The sequence below is a fragment of the Ochlerotatus camptorhynchus genome, unplaced genomic scaffold (genome assembly GCF_037179485.1).
Source record: "Ochlerotatus camptorhynchus isolate MF236.1 unplaced genomic scaffold, CSIRO-AGI_Acam_v1.1 ptg000685l, whole genome shotgun sequence".
NCBI lineage: Eukaryota > Metazoa > Arthropoda > Insecta > Diptera > Culicidae > Ochlerotatus > Ochlerotatus camptorhynchus.
In genome coordinates this window covers 83431-104572 of record NW_027041162.1, presented here as the reverse complement: position 1 = coordinate 104572, position 21142 = coordinate 83431, and the positions used below count along the sequence as shown (strand labels likewise).

The 21142-nt window shown below is 40.0% G+C and overlaps 1 protein-coding gene across 4 annotated transcripts in view; it reads right to left on the bottom strand.

Moving 5' to 3' along the window:
* Positions 1-21142, bottom strand: part of GABA-B-R1 (gamma-aminobutyric acid type B receptor subunit 1) — a 159240-nt gene that overhangs the window by 59702 nt on the left and 78396 nt on the right. The gene's annotated exons all lie outside the window — the stretch shown is intronic.

Genomic DNA, 21142 nt, shown 5'->3' with positions numbered 1-21142 from the left:
ATTTAATGTTGAGTAAATTTGTAGCTTGGTTTTCTTTAATTGTAAATTATAAAATGGGATTAATGGGATTATAGGGTATCTTTGCCTATTATTGCCAGATGACAAGTGATTTCGTAAGGTGTTATGTTTTTGCAAAACGATGTTCTGGAATATGATAACACTCGACCTCTCGACGATAATAGGTAAAGAAGTACCGAATCCGTAAATTCCCCTACATAGTAAGCATTTTCGAAAGTCGTTTATTCGGTTTTTATATTTTCGTAAAGTACATAGTTTTGAGTTATCAGAGAGTGTATGCCTCAGAACATCTCGGCGGCGCCGACAGGGATTGAACCCAGGCCTGCTGGGTTGAGAGGTAATCATGGATATACCCCTTCCTCCTGTTCAATATTGAAAGTACCGTCTTCTGATTCTTTTGATGACTGCCTGTTGCGTTATCATAAAATGCAACCTTCAATCTTCTCTGCTACAGAGACCTAAATTAAAACTAATGATGGAGCTACTGAAAAAAAATTAACGTATTTTTTGGCAATTGTTTTTTCTCGCAACATGCATGGTGTCTTTTTGAACTATACTGGGGTGCTACTCCAATATACATAACGGCTTGTTTAATACCCCACATTTAAATTTTAATAATTTATTACATTCCAGGAAAAATACTTGAACCAACATTAAATCATAACCGGAGCATTGAAATACTTGAAAAATTTAAGATATAGTCAAAAATGCATGACATACATCAAATTTTGCGTAGTTCTACGTCATACTGCGGTCGTGTCTAGGAAACAACCCTTTAATTGTTTTTCGACTAAGAATCCTGTTATACCAGATTTTACTTCAAATGACAACTACAAAATGAGGCTAATTTGGAGATGCCGATAATACAACAGCTTGTATTTCAAATGGAAAGTTTACTGAAGAAAAAAGGGCATCCAATAATGAGACATTCGAAGCGTTGTAAAAACGCTTTCAAACAGTGCTGGACAATTCTGTTGATTGGAATGGATAGAAACGCAAGCAGCAAATAAATGTAATCCAACAAACACGTCATATGTGTGCGTGACACTGTGAAAATGTTAATTGAAGCGCGGACGCTGCTTAGAATGACGAGAAACAATGTTAATTGATGATGAGCTCAGGAAATACTTTCCTAACGGCGCCGGTGGTGTAGTGGTAAGCGTGATAGCCTCTCACCCCAGCAGGCCTGGGTTCAATCCCAGCCGGCGCCGCCGGGATGTTCTGAGGCATAACATCTCTGATCACGCCTTCCTTCGGATGGGAAGTAAAGCCCTTGGTCCCCGGTTCATGAGGTCGATAGGTAGGGTCCAGGTGTGGGAGCTGCCTTCCTGGCACGTCGGTAGCATTGGTGCTCAGCACGGAAAACAAGATCGACGGAAAAAACAAACCAAAGGAAAAAAAAAATAAAAAATCAGGAAATACTTTGTGAATCACATTCAACGGTTTCTTGATGAATTCCTTCTTCGAAAACGTTATCAATCTCGTGAAACCGTAAAATAAAAAAAGATAATGTGCTTAGCTGTGTAATAATGGGTAAATGATTGTCAGAATAATTTTCTCGAGTCCGAGGGGATATCAGAAAATTGAAATGTGTCCGAGGCGAGCGGTGAAGCTATTTCACCTCGGGCTGAAATTGCACCAGATTGAAACCGTTTATTCGAGCGGAAAATTAATTGAACAACACCTACGCAAAATGCAAATGCACAATGCCTATCGCACTCTGGAGCATTCATCGCCACAAACACGACCAACAAACGGTTTCGGTTGAGTAGCTCTTCATTTAACATACTGACACATTAAGGTGTCAGTCGAGTTTGAGAACGACGGCTACCCAAATTTGGCCACCTATGGTACAGTGTCGTATAATCTCGTGTGTGCTGTATTTGTGAATGACGGCTGATGTGGTTTATCTGCTCTGAGCGATGATTAAATCAGTGCAGATTTAATTGAAATTTATTTTCTTCAATAATGATATATTTTGGGCAGTGAATTTGGTTTTCTACTTTGTGTGCTGAGATTTTTTATTGTCATTGACAGACTTTTGCGCGATATTGACAAAATTGTTTTTCACATAGTCACTGACACTTGATCCTCAAAAAGCCTACGTCAAAATCTTATTCATTTTTTCTTCAATGATAAAGATTCACCTGGTAGTAAAAAGTGTAATTTCGTGCATTATGTGTCACATTTTTGTTAACCTAGCAGTTCAGGATGTAAGTGCTTGCTAACTTTAACGGCTCCATGTAATTGTGTTGCTCGAGTCATTTAATTTAGCGGCGCCCCTCAAATGAGTGACCAAAGCAGAATTGTCCATATCACCGTGTATTGATGAGATTTTGCAGCCCTGGTGCTGCGTACGATCGATGTGTAAATTAATCTAACTGAAGTAGTTGCTGCATACGTTTTTAAGTGTTGTTAAACTTCTTGCTATCTCGCATTCCCTCGGTAGTTCATTCTATAAACGAATCAAACGATAGCGCAACGATTCATTAAAAAAATTGTAGAGCATCTTGGAATAATTAAAACATTTGACCTAGAAGAATTTTAGTTACAAAAGAAGTTTTGAAGAGGTATCGGACTTACGTTTAAAATTTTAAAAGTTTGAATTCAAATTCGAAGTTTCATGTAGTTGACGAAATCGCATCCAAAAATAAATAAGAAAAGATAGAAATGTGATCGTATTTCCGCAGGTCGTACACGTAAATGGTAACGGCATTAAATAACAAATTTAATTTATGTGTATTTGTATTAGAAGTTAAGTTAAGCGCCGTAAAAAATAACGGAACGATCAAGGATCTAGCTAGCTGAAGTCTGCTATGTGGAGACGTGGAGTGATGTAACACAACTAGGGAGTGAAGTGCACACTACACTTTGCTGCACACAGCATTGACTTGAGAATTCCAGTGGAGGTTTAAATCCATTACAATACCAAGATTTTTCATTGTGTCAGAATCACATGAAGCAGACGCAAACTCTTCCAAAATATCGTTACTATTTAGTAATACCTATGAATGAAAAATTTGCAGAAAGTTCATCAGCTTACACAATTTCAATAAACGATGAAGGGGCACAATGTGAAACAAAATAACAATTCAATGAATCTACAGTGACATCACCACCACCAACATTCGTATTTGAGTCTTGTAACCCGAGTCGCTTAATATTGTTCCAAAGTTTTTTAGCAGGAAGAATACCACTAAGTTGGGAAGTAAAGTATTCAAGTTTAGTGTTTTTAACCGTACGGTTAGTTAAGTTACGTAGCTTAACACACAGTAGTATGCTTCTGAACGACTTTTGAACATCCTGTGGATATGTTGGTTGAGCCATGGAATGGAGTTGAAGGGTCTCTTACCAGTTTTCTGGTTAAAGGCGCTTAACGGTTTATGTTTGACAATATTGCAATGTTCAGGTAATCCAATTTGTCATTTACATCGCAATAAGAACAGAGAGCATCCATATTTATTTTTTGTAAATCCCGTATAATAGGTTTCGGGTGTAGATTTTGAGATTTTTTTTTTAATTTAAAGTCCATACATATTAAATTGTGGTCACAAATACTGCTAACAGAATATTGGTAGGTAGTATTCACATTGGATGGATTTCCGGCAAAAAAATCAATAAGAGACGGGGTTCTACCAGGTAGATGGCGTATGGGTGACAAATTCACTATTTTAAAAGAGAGAGTATTCAGTTGGTCTATCATACTAAGACATTTGGAAGAATTTACATCCAAAATATTTACTTTAAAATTACCCATTAACACAACATTAGGCTCAGAGGCCAGTGTTTCTGAGATGAATTCAAAAATCGTTTTCATTTTGTTCAGGTTTTCATCGGGTGGTTTATAAACAATTCCACACATTAAGTTAGCCTTTGTTAACTTAACAATTAAGTATTCGATTTCACTATTAGCTTCAGACTTGGCAAAAACGGAGAACAGGATACTATTTTTAGACGTTGGACTACGTCTTTCATTTCTATATGGGGGTACACTTTGTGAAAACCAAAAACCGAAAATCGAACCTGAATAAAATTATGAAAGATTTTGAACATTAAATACTCAGCTGCCCCTCGACCAATTTCAATAATTTTGCCGAAAAGGTATGTAAAAATTAAGCTTTGATAACAGTTCTACTGAGTCAATTCGATGCGATACTATATCGTTCACAAACGAAACCATTTCAAATTCACGACGCGCTTTCAATGTTTGAATGTTGATGAGCATGCAGCGTGCTTCATAAGATGGAAGAGGAAATCTTGTCCAACCTAATTTACGAAGAGCAAATAGTAAGAATTGCTTTTGCACTGATTCTAATCGTTCCTCTGTTCCTCATGCGTGAATGAAAAAGGTGACCAAACTATGCTGCAATAATCAAGTATTGATCTTACATATTAAATGTACAGTGATTTTATTGTATACGGGTCATGAAAATTGTAACTGAATCGTTTGATAAAGCCAAGCATATTATTTGCTTTGTTGATAATTGTATTATAATGATCAGTGAATGCTAGTTTTGAATCAATTATAACTCCTAAATCCCTAACTCGTTCACACTTTTCTACTGCCTGATTTCCTAATACAATTGTATTTTCTGGTTTGTTTCTTTTTCTACTAATGCTATTGATTTACATTTTTGAACGTTTAGTTGCAGGAGGTTTTTGTTACACCAAACATAGAATAAGTTTATTTCAATATGGTATGTCTGTATATCTTCTTTATTTCTTATTTCTAGAAAGAGCTTCATGTCATCCGCATAGATTAAAACTTTTATGTTTTTAAGAATAAAGGAGATGTCGTTTACAAATAAAATAAACAAAAGACGGCCTAGATGCGAGCCTTGGGGGACTCCAGAAGTAACAGTAATAGGGTTTGATTTTTCAACTTTGAATCTAACTATTTGTTGGCGATTAGTTAAATATGACTCAAGCCATTTGAGAAGTCCAGGTTCAATTCCTTTTTTTTGTAATTTGAAAAGAAGCATGGGTATATCAATACGATCAAATGCTTTGCTAAAATCGGTATAGAGTGCTTCTACATGGCTTCCGTTATCCATTGCAACCAAAGAATAGTTGACGAATTCAAGTAAATTTGTATTAGTTGATCGTCCTTTGAAGAAACCATGTTGCATGTTAGTGATTCTGTTTTTGATCTGATTGAATAGTTTTTCATTGACGATCGCTTTGAAAAGCTTTGGGATACAGGAAATAATAGCAATTCCTCGGTAATTTTGTATGTCAGATTTTTTGCCACTTTTGAAAATAGGCACTAGAAAAGAGCTTTTCCATGTTTTTGGGAAGATTCTAGAATCTAGTGACATATTGAAAAGCCAGAATAATGGAGCTGTAAGTTCCAGTGCCAGGCTCTTCATAAATACTGGTGGAATTCCGTCTGGTCCAGAGCCTTTGGAAGCATCCAAATTGTTCAAAGTTGCCATAATATCCTGCACATTAACTTGATTAACTTATATATCACTAATACATTCTGGGATGAATTCAAAATAATCACGATCACGATCATCTTCTGAAAAAGAGGTGTAAAGTTCTTGGAAGGAAATAGCAAATAGATTGCAGATATCGGCTGCGTTGTCACCAACCGCTTCATTAAAATGCATTTTTGATGGAAAATTGTCTGATTTTAGTTTAGTTTTAACGTAATTGAAGAATTTTTTTGGACTAGATTTTGTTTCGAGTTCGGTTCTTGAATTGTACTCCTCAAATGCAATATCAATTGTCATATTTAATTCATCGCAAATACGCAAATACGCAAATAAAAAAAAGTAAAAGAGTAGGAATAGAATTCATCTGCCTGATTGTCCATATTCAGAACCAACGACCGCACAAAATGCTCATCAAACATGATTTTGATCAACCTTGATCAACTTTGAATCGCCACGGCCGGATATTTTCAATGGAAGAAGCAACAATCTATTATCTAATTCGATGAAAACGACCTTTTATGAAGCCTAATTATTTACCAAAGAGAGTCGATGAAGAGAATCGATCAATGTAGATAGAACCTATTGAAAAGCGACACGAGATTTGTTTTCCGTGCTGAGCACCAATGCTACTGACGCCAGGGAGGCAGCTCCCACACCTGGACCCTACCTATCGACCCATCAACTCAACCGGGGACCAACGGCTTTACTTCCCGAAGGATGTATGCCTTAGAACATGCCGGTGGCGCCGACTGCGAATGAACCCAGGCCTGCTCGGATGAGAGGTAATCATGCTTACCACTACACCACCGGCGCCGATAACTTTCAAGGTATTGCCATTGGCAAACTACGCAAAAGGAAAGGAGCCAGTGGCGCTACTTGATAGCAAACTACTCATAAGGGGAGGAGTCTTTGTTGCTTTGTTTTTTTTTTTAACTTTATTAGAGAGATTTTTAGCCGTTGGCTAGTTCATCTCTATAAAATGGGAGGCCCCAGAAGGGGGGGGGGGGGGGGTTCTGCCTGCAAATTTTATTTTGGAGTTGGCTTACAATTCACATGTACTCAAATAGAAGCAATTAAAACAGATTCCAGTAAAAAGACTAACAATACAGGCAACGAGAAGAAAAAAAAAACAATCTGGCACATCAAAGTTAGGTAGGGTTTTGAAAGAGATCGGAGCTCCACCGTAGGAGGGGTAATCCCCCGTCCGGTAGAGATGTACCGTCAGCCAAAACAAAGTTAAAAGCACCTAAATGTTGTTGTATAACCCAGCGTCCTTGAGGAAATAAATAACTGTCGCTAAAGTGGAAGGTTCGTCGCCCAGTATGTCCCTAATGCTGTTGGGAAGTGCGTACTGCTCCCTTAGTTGTTGGTATTGTGGACACAGGCATAGGATGTGTTCTACCGATGCAGTGGTTCCGCAAACGTAGCACATTCTGTGGAACTGCGTCCCACCAACACTATGTGAGATCCTTGTATGGGCTGTCCTAAGACGAGAAACCACCTTCTGGTCCCGTAGTTTCGACATATCCGTCCACTTGCTTGTCGTTCCTTTGATTCTTCGGATGAAGAGGGATTGGGATTGGCACCACTCTGCTTCCCAGGCTTCCCACATTTTGCTGACTATCCATCGCTTTATGTCCTGTAGTGGCACTTCGTCGGTGTAACGGGGACCAGCTGGTCCAGACCCTGCCAAGCTGTCGGCTTCGCTGTTGCCTGGGATACCGCAGTGCCCAGGGATCCAGGAAAACACCGTGTTGGGAGGTGTGGCCTCCACAATACCCTGTATCCAGGGGTGAGTCATGGTCTCCGATGTAAGGGCTTGTATCACGCTGTACGAATCGGATAGCACCAGTATGGGCCGGTCCGAGGGTGTTGTAACGGCAACAAAGATGGCCGCAGCTTCAGCGGAGAAAACCGAGCATTGTGGTGGTAGACTGCTACTCATCGGTGCTGAAATTCCGGCTACTCTAATTCCGACCCCGGCTCGGGAAAGCGATCCGTCTGTGTATATGTGGGCATAAGGTGGATAGTCCGAGCCTAGCAGTTCGGCTATTGTTCTCTTCAGCGCTGTAGAGTTATCTCCAGCCTTGAACCTGCTTTTTATCCGACTATCGATTTTTGGTGGAGGTATGCGCCAACTTTTGTCTCCGTACCAGTGGACCTTGGCCACTGGGGGGAGCTCCGAATTGGCAGTCATGCGGAGGAGTCTGTTCCCCTCATCGAGGAGAAAAATCCTGTCATTTCCGGAGGTCATTGCGGTAAAGGCAGCGGCTTTCGTTGCAATTGCTGCGGTTATACGATGGCGGAAGGGCAGAATACCCGCTTCGATGCATGCGGCGTCGGCGGGCGTTGACGGAAGAAGACCGGAGACAATCCGAACGTAGGTGTTAAAAGTTGGTGCTAGTATCTGCACGAGCTTTTCGGTGGCGATGCACGTCATCTCAAGACCGTACAGTAGGCGACTATCGATGACGGCTCTTGCAACCCGGAAACGAGTGTCACGATTGTTAGACCGGTGGGGGCAAAAGATAGTGCGGATCAAGTTGATCCTACTGCGGCAGTTGTTCTTGATCGCCTTAAAGTGCTGCTCGAAGTTGAGGGACCGGTCAACAAGTACCCCCAGAATACGGACCGTCTTCTTCAGTGGTATTGGCTGGCTTTGAACTTTAATAGGTGGACCTTGAGGGACGCCCGTCTCTTCTCTGAAAAGCTGGGACCTCGTGTTGCCCACTGCAACTCTGAAAGAGCGATCGGTCAGGAAATTTTTGATGAAGTGGACCATGGGTCCACACAGCCCCCAGTTGACAGCTTTGTTGCAATAGCAGCAGCGTGTCAAAAGTGGTGATGTCAAACGTATCTCTGGTCTGATCTACGAGAAAACACAAGGTGTTCCTGGAAAATGTGATCCGTGATGATATCACCTACTCAAAACATCGAATTTTTGGAAACTATAGTTTTGATATCCCCGTAGTTTAAATGGTGTTGACCCCTTCCCCCCTTCCCCTGCATAAACAATTGTCCATACATTTTTTAAAAAACTAAAAGAGACATCCCTATGGGGTTGTACGCAATGTCGACGTGGCTACGTGGCCTTATAAAATAAATCTTATTTGTTAACTGCAGCAGGAGCTTGTGTTTTGTGTAGGAATAGGAATAAGAGCGGGGTTCTTGACATAGATGGCCCACAGAATCTCACGAAGAGCTACTAATTCCGATCAATAGCGGTGGAGCATTTTTTTTTCCTTCATGTGGGCTGCAGCTTGCTGCTTGCAGACAGCTTTTCGTTGTGTACTGGAGAACAATATTGCCGAAAGCACTGCTGCTGCTGCTGATGCCGATGACCGTGCATCACCACATACGATAATTGAAACTGATTCCAATCAGCGGTTGAGGTCAGCTTTGATCGCTAGCTGCTTGCGAGGCGCCTTTCGTTGTGTACCGGAGAACACCACCACTCACCACGCGGTGATTGAATAAACACCGTTTGGTGAGACCGGATGTAATTCAACTTTGAAATCTGCGATAATGAAATCGATTTTCGCAGGCAATCGGTGATAATCTTAATTATTACAGCAAAAGTTGCATTCGTATATTTTTCAATAGCGACATTTTTAAAATGATAAAGCCTTAAAGAAACAGATGCATCGGAATATTTCTGATCGATTGATGATAAAATTATTGAAATTGGTCCAGGGGCAGCTGAGTTATTAACGTTCAAAATCTTTCATAATTTTGTTACATGTTCCATTTTCGGTTGTCACAAAGTGTACCCCCATATAGAAATCAAAGACGTAGTCCTACGTCAAAAATTGTATGGGCCGTGGATAATTTCCAAACCAGTGTTTGTCACAGCTTCCAATCGACGTGGGATACTTTCAACGAGCTTTTGTAGGTACCGTAAAACGGGGTAACATTGATAGTTTTTAAAGTATATTCTAAATATTTTTACAGCAATGACTGTTTTTTAAATTTTATATTTTTAAAATAAGTACTGAGGATCCAAGAGTAAATTCGTTAGTAATATGTTGAGGGAAAATTAAAGTATTTGCACTATTTTTTTAGTTTTGTGACCGACCTTCAGGATTTTGATTTAGGGTTACTGTGATAATGCTCGATGAATATAGAAAAAAGTTAGCGAAACTCAAAAAAATTAGATATTTAAATATGAAACTTTGAATGAGTACATAATCAGGAAACTTCATAAGCAATAAGCATACAACATTGAATTTGTTATGGCTGAATCGGAAATACATTTCATAAGTGATGGTTTGAGTGCTTTTTCAAAAAGGTGAAAAACACGAAAATTGTTTTTTTAATACTTTTGTAAAATATGTAACATTACGGCGCCGCTGGTGTAGTGGTAAGCGTGATTATCTCTCACCCCACCAGGCCTGGGTTCAATCCCAGTCGGCGCCGCCGGGATGTTCTGAGGCATAACATCTCTGATCACGCCTTCCTTCGGATGGGAAGTAAAGCTGTTGGTCCCCGGTTTATGAGTTGATGGGTCGATATGTAGGGTCCAGGTGTGGGAGCTGCCTTCCTGGTACGTCGGTAGCATTGGTGCTCAGCACGGAAAACAAGATCGACGGAAAAAACAAACCAAAGGAAAAAAAAAAATTAACACATACTATGTAAAAACTATATACCATATCAACGGAAATACCCTAAGCTACAATATGGAACCAATGTTTCTTATTTGGAAAAAGGACAGCGAGTAAATTTATTCTTTATACTATACTATCAAAGTTACCCGCATTATCAAAGATACCCCGTTTTATGGTACCCTGAATCGATATTCTTCCACACTATTTCGAGGGCTTCAAAATAGGCGTTTTTGTTTGGATACCAATTCTTTGTCCACTTTATTGTCCAAGTAACACCACAAATTCTCAATCTGGAGATTGAGGAGGCCATTCGAGTGTTCTGATCCAGTAAGATTTGAAGATCGCAGTTGTTTTCGTCGCTTTATGCTTAGGATCGTTGTCCTGTTGGAAAATTTAGTTTGATTCCAGCCCAGTTTTCAAAAGCAAAACTTGCAGTTTTTCACACAGCAAGTCAATGTACACATATGTTATCATTATTCCCTATATATGTGCCAAGTTTCCAACTTCAGACTACGACTTTCCACCTCCATGCTTAACCGTCTTTTGAATGTATGGCGTCACCGGAACTGCGCCATATCCTTGAAAACAACTCAAATTTGCTTTCATCAGTCCACAGAACTCTTTTCCAGAAGTCTATAGACATCCCAGCGTACTATTTGGCAAATTTGGTATTTTTTCCATAAGTGCTGTACGGCTCCAATCTAAATCGAGTACTTTTCGGAAATTTTCTGGAAAGAAATTCCCTTTTCACGATCGTGAGACATCACATTTCTTACATTTTCGACTTTTCAAATGACGCAAACAAAAAACAATGACAAGATGCGCAAGCTCCACGAAGTAAGAATTGTCAAAGGCAGTGATACCAGATTTTCAGAGGTGATATTTGATGTGAATGATTTATGTTGTCCAAGCATTAAAATCAACTTATGCAGATTTTATTTTCTAGCATATACACAAGTTTCATCATTTTCTTCTTAATACCTCGAAACATGAAGGACAACACATGAACTTTTTCGTATATGGGTCATTCCAGCTCAAGTGGGTACATAATTTAAAAAAAGTTGTGGTCGATGTCACCGATTTAAGCCAAACTTGGCCAAAACGCTTATTTTGGCATTCTGAACAAACGTCTTTTTTGATTTTGCTCTAAAGTGCCTAGATCCTTCTGGGGTACAACCCTGGATTTTCGAGATTTTTAAAAATTTCAACTTTCAGAAGACATTACTCCACAACCAAATAAGCTATTCGTGATCTTAGAAAGTAAATTTGAAGGTTTTTTAATGTTTATCCTTATTTGTGTCCAAGTATTTTGTTTTTTTTTTTATAGTAACTACAGTAAACAGACTGAGTACCGGCAGGTATCCAAATTGTCAAAAAATGGCCTGTTTTCACCATGGGCGGGATTTTTTATTTCTTAATATTTTGGGCTCAAATTTTCACCACACCTTGGAAAACTCTTGTACTTGATGTGTTTCCAAGGGTAAATGATTTGGACAAATAGTTTTTATGACCAGATGAGTGAGTGGTAGTTTTGAGCTTTTTTGGTGGAAAATCAATCATATTTTTATGTTATTTTTCACATGTTCTGGGCAGGGTTCTCAATATATGAAATCATAACTACCTCATTTATTTACTTCTAAAATCAAAATCAAATCAGATCAGATTGACCGACCGCCCACGGTTGCTGCTCTGTTATTACCAGATCAGCTGCAATTACACAGAGAACCAACAGATGATGTTTGGGACTAACATTCATCCTCAATGTGTAAGAACTGGAGATCTAATATTTAGCAATACCAGCGCCGGCCGTGTCCGAATGCAGGTCAACTAGGGAATGGGAAGGAATGTGTTGACGTGGTACTCGCTGTGAAGGAAACCAAGAAATCCTCTGCGCTTCCACGAGAAATCACTGGGAGCTTGGATGTGGGGAAAGGTTGCACGCACACGCAGGGTTCGTTTTTTGGTAGAGCGATTATAATACACAAACACACACACACACACACACACACACACACACACACACACACACACACACACACACACACACGCGCGCGCACACACGCGCGCGCACTCATCCAATTTCTATTTTTAGATCAGGACCCACACTGTGGTAAGTGATGCGATCGGTGTTAAAGAAGAATTTGTTTTCATTAAAATCTAGAGGGTATAGAATAAGGCAAAGTGAAAAATTGCAAGGAAGGGGACGGGCCTGGGATTGAACTCCCGACCTTCTGCTCAGTAAGCAGAAACGGTAACCACTGAGCTACCGAGCCTCGTCCATAACTACCTCATTTATTTACTTCTGTCCATAAATTAATTGTGGTCCTAAGTGAAAAAAAAACGTGAAGTACGATGAAATCAGATAGATTAGCATATATTTAAAATTTCAGTTGTGGATGAAAGCTGCTACTTGAATAATACCCTTATTTGAGTTAATAATCTCACGAGCAAGAATGATTTTTTTTATTATAGTTATAAAGAAAAATAAACGTTGAACTTTCATTTTTCATTTTTTTAAGCACACTTTCCATTCATGTTCTTTTCTTCTACGCATTTGAAGCTAAGCACAGGAAACAGTTGCAGACTTATAATTATGTCTAAGTATTAGTATAGAACAAAGAAGTATTAAGTTGTGGATGACAGGGGCTACTTGAATAATATCGAACACATCATATCAAGAAGACTGGCAACTTTTCCAGAATCCAAGCGACAGATACAATGATTTCAGTGTCAACATTTCAAAGGGGCGTAATTGCTTTTGTATACAATGACTTTAGCCGTCGATTTCACACAAATAAAAGCGCACCTCTCCAAATTAACAATGCCAGCTGGTAGAGGAAATATTCCTCTATCTGCTGGTGTAATTAATTGTGATGAGTGAGCGATTATTTGCGAGAAATCGACAGCTAAAGCCATTGTTTACAAATAAAATTACGCCCCTTTGAAAAGTTGGCACTGATTTGTTGTCTTCGATAATACCCTCAGGCAGAAGTTTTAGCTCTACCTTTCACGTATTTATCGTGACGTCACAGTGGAGCAAGTAAACTGTGCACAAACATCATCCTCTGATCGAATGAAACCTCAGACCATTCAATACAAAACACCGAAATCGCTTTTTCGAATGATACCTGCAACCGGATGATTTTCCTCTCGAATTCAGGATGAAACTTGTTATGAGAAGGGATAGGGCCTTCAGTTGAAATGTGTAATGCTCTCTGCAGAATGACTATCATACTAAATGAAAATGCATATGGTATTGGTTCAGCCCCATGAGGTAAATCATTCAAAACGATGATGTAAATAATTCTATCGAACGTCATTTGCTGATCTGAGCTGACAAACAAGGTCGAAGCATATGTATCGCTATCAGAGCTGTTACAAACAAAGGTAAAGGATGAAAACCAATGATTGGCTACTTCGAGGAAGAGGTTTTCTTCACCACGATTTTTTTTTGTATCCATAATGGAATGGCTTATTATGGCTATTCAGTATGGAATTGTAGATAATCAAATTATAAATCTAATTAAAAGCACTTGCATGTCACACTATTCTTAAATGTTTGTCCTCTGAGTGGCGTATGTTTTATAGCTAATTTTCAAACGAAAATCATCCTGCATTTGAATGACAGTCATATGGATGTTAATCATCTGACGACGAATTCAACCATAAGAAAATCATCCGAATTTCGAATGCATATTGTTGAAGGGCTCGAGCAATGCAATAATCATTCGAAGTATTGCGGATGTTTTGGTTCAGTGTATGTGAACTGGTTATGCAGAAGCTAGGAACAAATTACTTTGAGACATTCAGACTTGTCACCAACGGTAAGGCTTTCAGTAATCTGTCATTCATTTTGTTCAAACTCGGTATGAGTCCTGACCTGAAAGCAAAGGCTCTTTCGACTGCAACGTGGCCAAAGGGAATAATATTCCGTGAGTTCAAGGATAATAGGAATGCCATGAAATAATAAGTGACAAATCACCTCGCTGCACAGTGCTCGTCAACCATCCTTCTTGCTGAATGGCCGGTTTCAGCATTGCTATTTTCTTTGAAACATGTTTCACTTGTCTCCACCGAACTTCATCGAAACTCTTCGCCACCCAAGAAAATTCCATCTGGCTTTTTTTTTATCAGTCACAGTCAACTGAACACTGGGACGCACCGAAGTTTGCCTCATGGAAGCCCTTGTACTTCCCACCGCAATCGAGTCATTTCAGCTAACATTGAGCAGTCGTCCCGGCCCTGCGTGTGGGAGTAGTGCAACGGTCTTCCAACTCAACATCAAAGGCACGTGCGATGATTTAGTGTACTCGATAACTCCTGATCCGTTCATCGCTTGCAGCCAATTTTTGACAGCCTTAATTCTTCAGCCATCATAAGTCAACCGGACACTGGGACGCACCGAAGTTGTCTTCATGGAAGCCCTTGTACTTCCCACTGCAATCGAGCCATTCCAGCCAGCATTCAGCAGTCGTCCCGACCCTGGGAGTCTGGGAGTAGTGTAGGGGTCTTCCAACTCGACATCGAAGGCAAGTACGATGATTTAGTGTACTCAATAACTCCTGATCCGTTCATCGCTTGCAGCCAATTTCCGACAGCCTTAATTCTTCAGCCATCACAAGTCAACCGGACACTGGCACGCACCGAAGTTGGCTTGATGAAAGCCCTTGTACTTCCCATCGCAGTCGAGCCATTTCAGCCAGCATTCAGCAGTCGTCCCGGCCCTGCTTGTGGGAGTAGTGTAAGGGTCTTCCAACTCGACAGCATAGACAAGCACAGAGAACAGACATCCAAGCTTGAACAAATATTTCGAAAATGTTGGAGGCGAACCAGCCCAAGGCTGAAAGCCTCATTAATAAAGTTAAATAATAATAATAATGTTTCGAAAAATTGTATGTAAGAATTCAAATTAGAATACGTTAGAAACACTAGCGCCGCCATATGGAATGTTGCGACTCGAGTTTGCGATTAATGAGTAAACTGAACTAAAATTTGGGTTGATCTTATTGGTCGTGGTCATAAAAAACTGTCAAATCAGTTCAAAATAAACAAGACAAAACAACGAAAATCAACTGAGTTTCTACGGAACCATTATTTTCAAATAAAAAACTAAGCGGTAAAATGTTAGTTATTTTGATAATTTATTGCAACAGTGATTTGTTTCAAATCAATTTCAAAGAGGAATTCGAAAAGCCTTCGAGGGGAAATGGGCGTAACACAACTTTTTCGTTGCTAGCGCTTGGAATCCACGTGAGAAGAAAATCTCCTGTAGTTCGGGCGACTTGCAGCGATTTATTCAGTGGCTGCACCTACAATTTGGAAGAATGTCTATGAATGAATCTATGTAAAACAAAACAATGAGCAAATACTTACAATTAAGCATCCCTTGGAAAATTGTGAAAAGATTTTCGATAAGTAACACATTGTTTATTTGCGCACCAGTAAAACTTGCGGCCCATTTTTTGATCGGTTTAAAAAAAAACAATGTTTTGCTCACACAAATTTTGACATTTATGCAAATATGACGTCTGCCGGTCCTCAACGTCGATGGACAGTGACACTAGCGCCACCACGATATTGCTAGTTTCAAATGTCTATTAAAAATAGCAGGTAAATTTCTTACACACTTTAGGAATTTGACTTGGTTGTCTGTTCTCTGTGAGACAAGTTAACTTCTGTTATCGATTTAACGACTCTTGATCCGTTCATTGCTTCCAGACAATATTCGCCAACACCAACAAGGCATCCTTCGCAAGTTGCTCAGACTCTAGAACGTATTGAAACTATACCTGCTCCTTCAGACTTGCTGCTGTATTATCTTAACGTCGGAGGGATCAACAGCTCTCTATCTGACTACAAGCTCGCATCCTCCGATGCGTGTTACGACATATACGCCTTCACGGAAACTTGGTTGGATGAAAATATGCTGTCTAATCAATTGTTCGACGAGAATTATGTTGTATACGTTCCCCGACTAACAGTGTGAAGCACTCTGATGGAGGCGTTTTGTTAGTTCCGTTCTATCATCAATTCGAGGTAAATCTGCTTTCGAGCCGCTCTGGGTTGCAGCATCTTTGTCCGGCGTGAGCACTGTAATCTATGTTATTTATCTTCCTCCTGACCGCGTCAATGATGTTGATGTCATAGAAACGCATATCAACTCGCTTAACTGGGTTGTCTCTCAGATAAGCGCTTGGGATAACATCATCATTATCGGCGACTTCAACAACCGTGGCATAACTTGGCAGTTTAACTCCAACTCCAAAATCCACATCCGGATGTTTGCTAGACGCTTTCGGCACAACTTGCCTTAGAGAGCTGAACGGTGTTGTGAACGAAAATAATCGTTTATTGGACCTCTGTTTTCTTTAGTGATGACCTCGGTACTAACTGCAGCATGATTCGAGCTCCATGTTCGTTGGTAAAAGATTGCAGGCATCATCTTCCTTTGAAATAATCGTTGCAGTGTGATGTTCGCTGAAGGTATTGATTAGGCTGAACTAATACGTGATTGCGATGTCAACCTAGCTGCTAGTACTGTTTGTAACATGTAACTGTACGCAATTGATCAGTTTGTTCCAAAGAAGTTACAAATATAACAAGTTTACCCTGTCTGGAGCAACTGACGTTTGAAACATCTAAAAAAGGTTAAAAGGAAAGCATTGAAAAAAAGGTAGAAGGGTCTGTGCCTAGGGGCCCGAACGAAAGCTTGACGTAGGACCGCTAGTGGACGGAACAAATGTGAACATTTGATTCTTTTAATTGATCAATCATCAATTATCTTAACTCTTTCCGTTTTTTATTTGTAAGCGTATCAAATTTGTAGTATTTATTTCAAAGATAAAGTTGATGAAGAGAATTAATCAAAATAACTTGCACCCCTGCTTCCAAGTTGGATTACAAGATTACAACTCTGGAGAGCATTTTGTGTGGTCGTTGGGGGCCTGTGATTCTGAATATGGACAAACAGGCACAGATAAATTCTACTTCAACTCTTTACTGTTATAAGCTTGTTGGCCCTGAAAGGGCCGTTTTATTGTAGACGACATCCATGGCCGCTTACGCTTGGCGTGTTCAGAGTAGGTGATATCATCACGGATCACATTTTCCAGGAACACCTTGTGTGTTCTCGTAGATCAGAAGGGAGATACGTTTGACACCACCACGTTTGACACCTTCCTACTGCTGCTATTGCTGACCACCACGCCGTCCGAAGCGAAAATGAGTTGATGTTAGACAGCAACGCTGTTTTATATCTTTTCAGGTTAAAGCAGAATGATGTGCAACCATGTGGTATAAAAGCTACAAAGACTCGGAACACGGAAAACAAGTCTTGTGTCAATTTTCAATAGGTTCTATCTACATTGATCGATTCTCTTCATCGACTCTCTTTGGTAAATAACTCGGCTTCAAAAATGGCCGTCTTCGTCGAATTAGATGCTAGATTGTTGCTTCTTCCATCGAAAATTTCCAGTCGTGGCGACTCAAAGTTGATCAAGGTTGATAAAAATCATTTGTACCCCTGCTTCCAGTTTGATTACATGAGCATTTTGTGTGGTCGTTGGTTCTGAATATGGACAAACAGGCAGATGAATTCTATTCCTACTCTTTACTGTAATAAGCTTGGTGGCCCTGAAAAGGGCCGTTTTGTTGCCAAAGTTGGTGATGATTTAACCTCCGAAACCAAACAGAGTGCATCTCTGTCACTTCAAAACGTAGATGAAATCCATGGCCGCTTACGCTTGGCGTGTTTAGTGTAGGTGACAGGATCTCATTTTTCAGGAACACCTTCAGCACACCTCGTAGATCAGACCGGAGATACGTCAGACACCGCCACGGCAAGCCAGACGACGGATGGTGGCTATGTCGAAGAATTTGCGATGACGATTGGCACCTCCTTTGCCACGACCAGTCTTGTTGGGTTGTAGAAGAGTGGACTAGCCACCACCTTCCTACACGCCGTCCGAAGCGAAAGTGAGGTAATGCCAGATAGTAATGCTGCTTTATATCTTTTCAGGTTAAAGCAGAATGATGTGCAACCAAGTGGTGCTTGACTATGAGGACTGGGTTTGGGAAGAATGTTTAATAGTGATAAAATTATCACTTTTTATGTGTACATTGGACAATGCTTGACTTTTTCAATAGCTTCTTGTTAAAAATCATCAGTTGCTATAGATGCGTAGAAATATTTCTGATCTATAGGTGATAAAATTATTGAAAGTGGTCAAGGGGCAGCTGAGTTATTAATGTTCAAAATCTTTCATAATTTTATTTCATGTTCCATTTTCGGTTTTTGGTTTTCACAAAGTGTACCCCCATATAGAAATGAAAGACGTAGTCCAACGTCAAAAATCAGCAATTCAAAAACTGTGTCGTCGAAAGTCCGGTATATAAGAGCCAAAAGGGTACCTAAAAGACTGAATAAGCAGCTATTTGACGCACATCAAAATCGTTTGCAACGGAGTCTAAAATCCAAACCAAAAAAAATTTGGCGCCACGTTAAAGAACTTTTTTGTGAACAATTTACCGACGTTTTCTTAAATGAACCAACTACCCTACAATATATCGTCGATGCCTCTTTTACCTGCCGTTGGTACTCACCATTCGATAACAACCGATGTTGTCCTAGCCGCAGCAAAACGTTAGCAACAATATTTGGTTATTCGTTGGCTTCTGGTGTTTTTCCTAGCTGCTGGAAAAACGAATTGGTTTTCCCGCTTCATAAAAGAGGATGTAAGCGTTCTGTTTCCAACTATCGAGTTATTGCCACCTTGTGTGCGTCGTCAAAACTTTTTGTACTGATTGTCCTGGACTTCTTTTCATAAATATGCTCGCAATATATCTCATCAGATCAACATGGATTTGTTCCCAAACGGTCGACTACCACCAACCTTGTGACATTTACTTCTTTCGACGTCCGCCAAATGAAGAAAGGCTCGCAAGTAGATGTGGTTTATACGGATCACAAAATTGCCCAGGCCAAGTTTGACAAATTAGGAATTGACGGTAACCTTCACTGTTTGCTGCGCTCGTACCTGACTAGACGGAAAGTGTCCGTCAAGCTTGATAATTATGTTTCGTCTTCGTTTCTTGTTAAGTCCGGAGGTAGTCATCTTTGACAATTCCTTTTCCTGCTGTTCATGATCGATGTTATCAACCCCAACAAACAATTTGACCTGAATAAAAACTGCATAAGCATTTTTTCAGCTGAAGAAGCAAATGTTTGCCTGTATAAGCTCTTATTGAACATTCAATGTATGTTGGGACGCCCTTAAATGCCACAAAAAATCTTGTGCTGACGACTTCAAGCTATATTATGTTATCAACAAATCAAGTGACGCTTTCTTCTTCAAGAACAACTAGAGGCCTTAAGCTGCGCCGGTGGTGTAGTGGTAAGCGTGATTGCCTCTCACCCCAGCAGCCTTATGTTCAATCCCAGTCGGTGCCGTAGGGGTGCTCTGTGGCATAACATCTCTGATCACGCCTTTCTTCGGAAGGGAAGTAAGGCCGTTGGTCCCCGGTTCATGAGTTGATGGGTCGATATGTAGGGTCCAGGTGTGGGAGCTGCCTTCCTGGCGTCGGTAGCATTGGTGCTCAGCACGGAAAACAAGATCGACGGAAAACAAATCAAGGAAAAAAACTAGAGGCCTTCGCAGCTTGGTGCAAGACGAATCGTATGGTCTTAAATGCTTTTAAATGCTCTGTTATTTACTTCGGACGTAAACGACTACGTTTTAAGTGGTACCTCTCGAAAACGTGAGAGCACTGTGGAAGATATTGAATTACTTCTTCACTCTTCACTGACGTTCAAAGATCAAGTGTCATATGTCGTTTCAAGTGCCGGTCAAAAAAGTCGAATGGAAATATTGCAGTTTGCTTGGATTCGAGAAAGTTTAATTCAATTTCCAAAAAAGACGCATACCCGATGTGCAACATGAATGAAATTATCATAGGCTACAAAAAGCAAAATATTTTATCCTCATTAATTTAAAGGATGCCTATTTTCATATTCCATTTAAATAAAATTCAAGAAACTTTACAGCCTTCCGAACTCCTAAAGGACTTTTTCGGAATAAAGTTGTCCCATTTGGACTGAGAAACGCCCCATTTACGATAGCCTACTATTGAATAAAGCCATTGTATAGTGGGTAAAAAGTTCAGTTAGTTAGTTTAGCTAGTATTAGTTAGAGTAATGACGCCTTGATGTGTATGACATGTTTCATCTTTGGAAGATATTGATTTTGTGCTTAATCCCCCTAAAAGTGAGATGAAAAATATATTTTTTTCACAATGTCGAGATAGATTAAAAAAAAACATAAATTCACGCGCACACACAGTTAACACGATATTTAGCATAATTTAACTCGTTTACATTTTACTTTGTTGATTCATATTAAATTACATGTCTTAAACGAGGATTATTCAACGAACGCGTAAACCTGCTCCTATTACATCTCTTTTGTAAATTTTAGTTGTATTGTTCTCTTTCTAGAACCGGTATTCCTCTCTTTTCGCGAAGCATTTTTATGTAAACTTGCTGACACAGGTAAAAACCATCATTGGAAAACATTTAGTATTGATGCTCTGGAAAATTCAGTCAACAAAGATCCATGTAACGCAAGTAATGATCATTTTCGGATAGCAATATTTTTTTCTTTGATTTGTTTTCCGTCGATCCCGTTTTCCGTACTGAGCACCAATACTACCGACGCCAGGAAGGCAGCTCCAACACCTGGACCCTACCTATCAACCTATCAACTCATAAACCGGGGACCAACGGCTTTACTTCCATTCCGAAGGAAGGCGTGATCAGAGATGTTATGTTTCAGAAGATCCCGGTGGCGCCGACTGGGATTGAACCCCGGCCTGCTTACTGCTCACGCTTACCACTACACCACGGCACCGCTAAATGACGCCAATCTATAAATCTATATATAGAGATTCACGGAAATATTATCAGACGGTTTGGCAACGTCATTTGCATTGTTCACAAAAGCTGCCAACACTTGCCGCGGAGCTTTGTACGCAACTTTATCGTTGTCTACGCTACGAGTTTGTTTGTTTGCGTTGTTTGAATTCTCA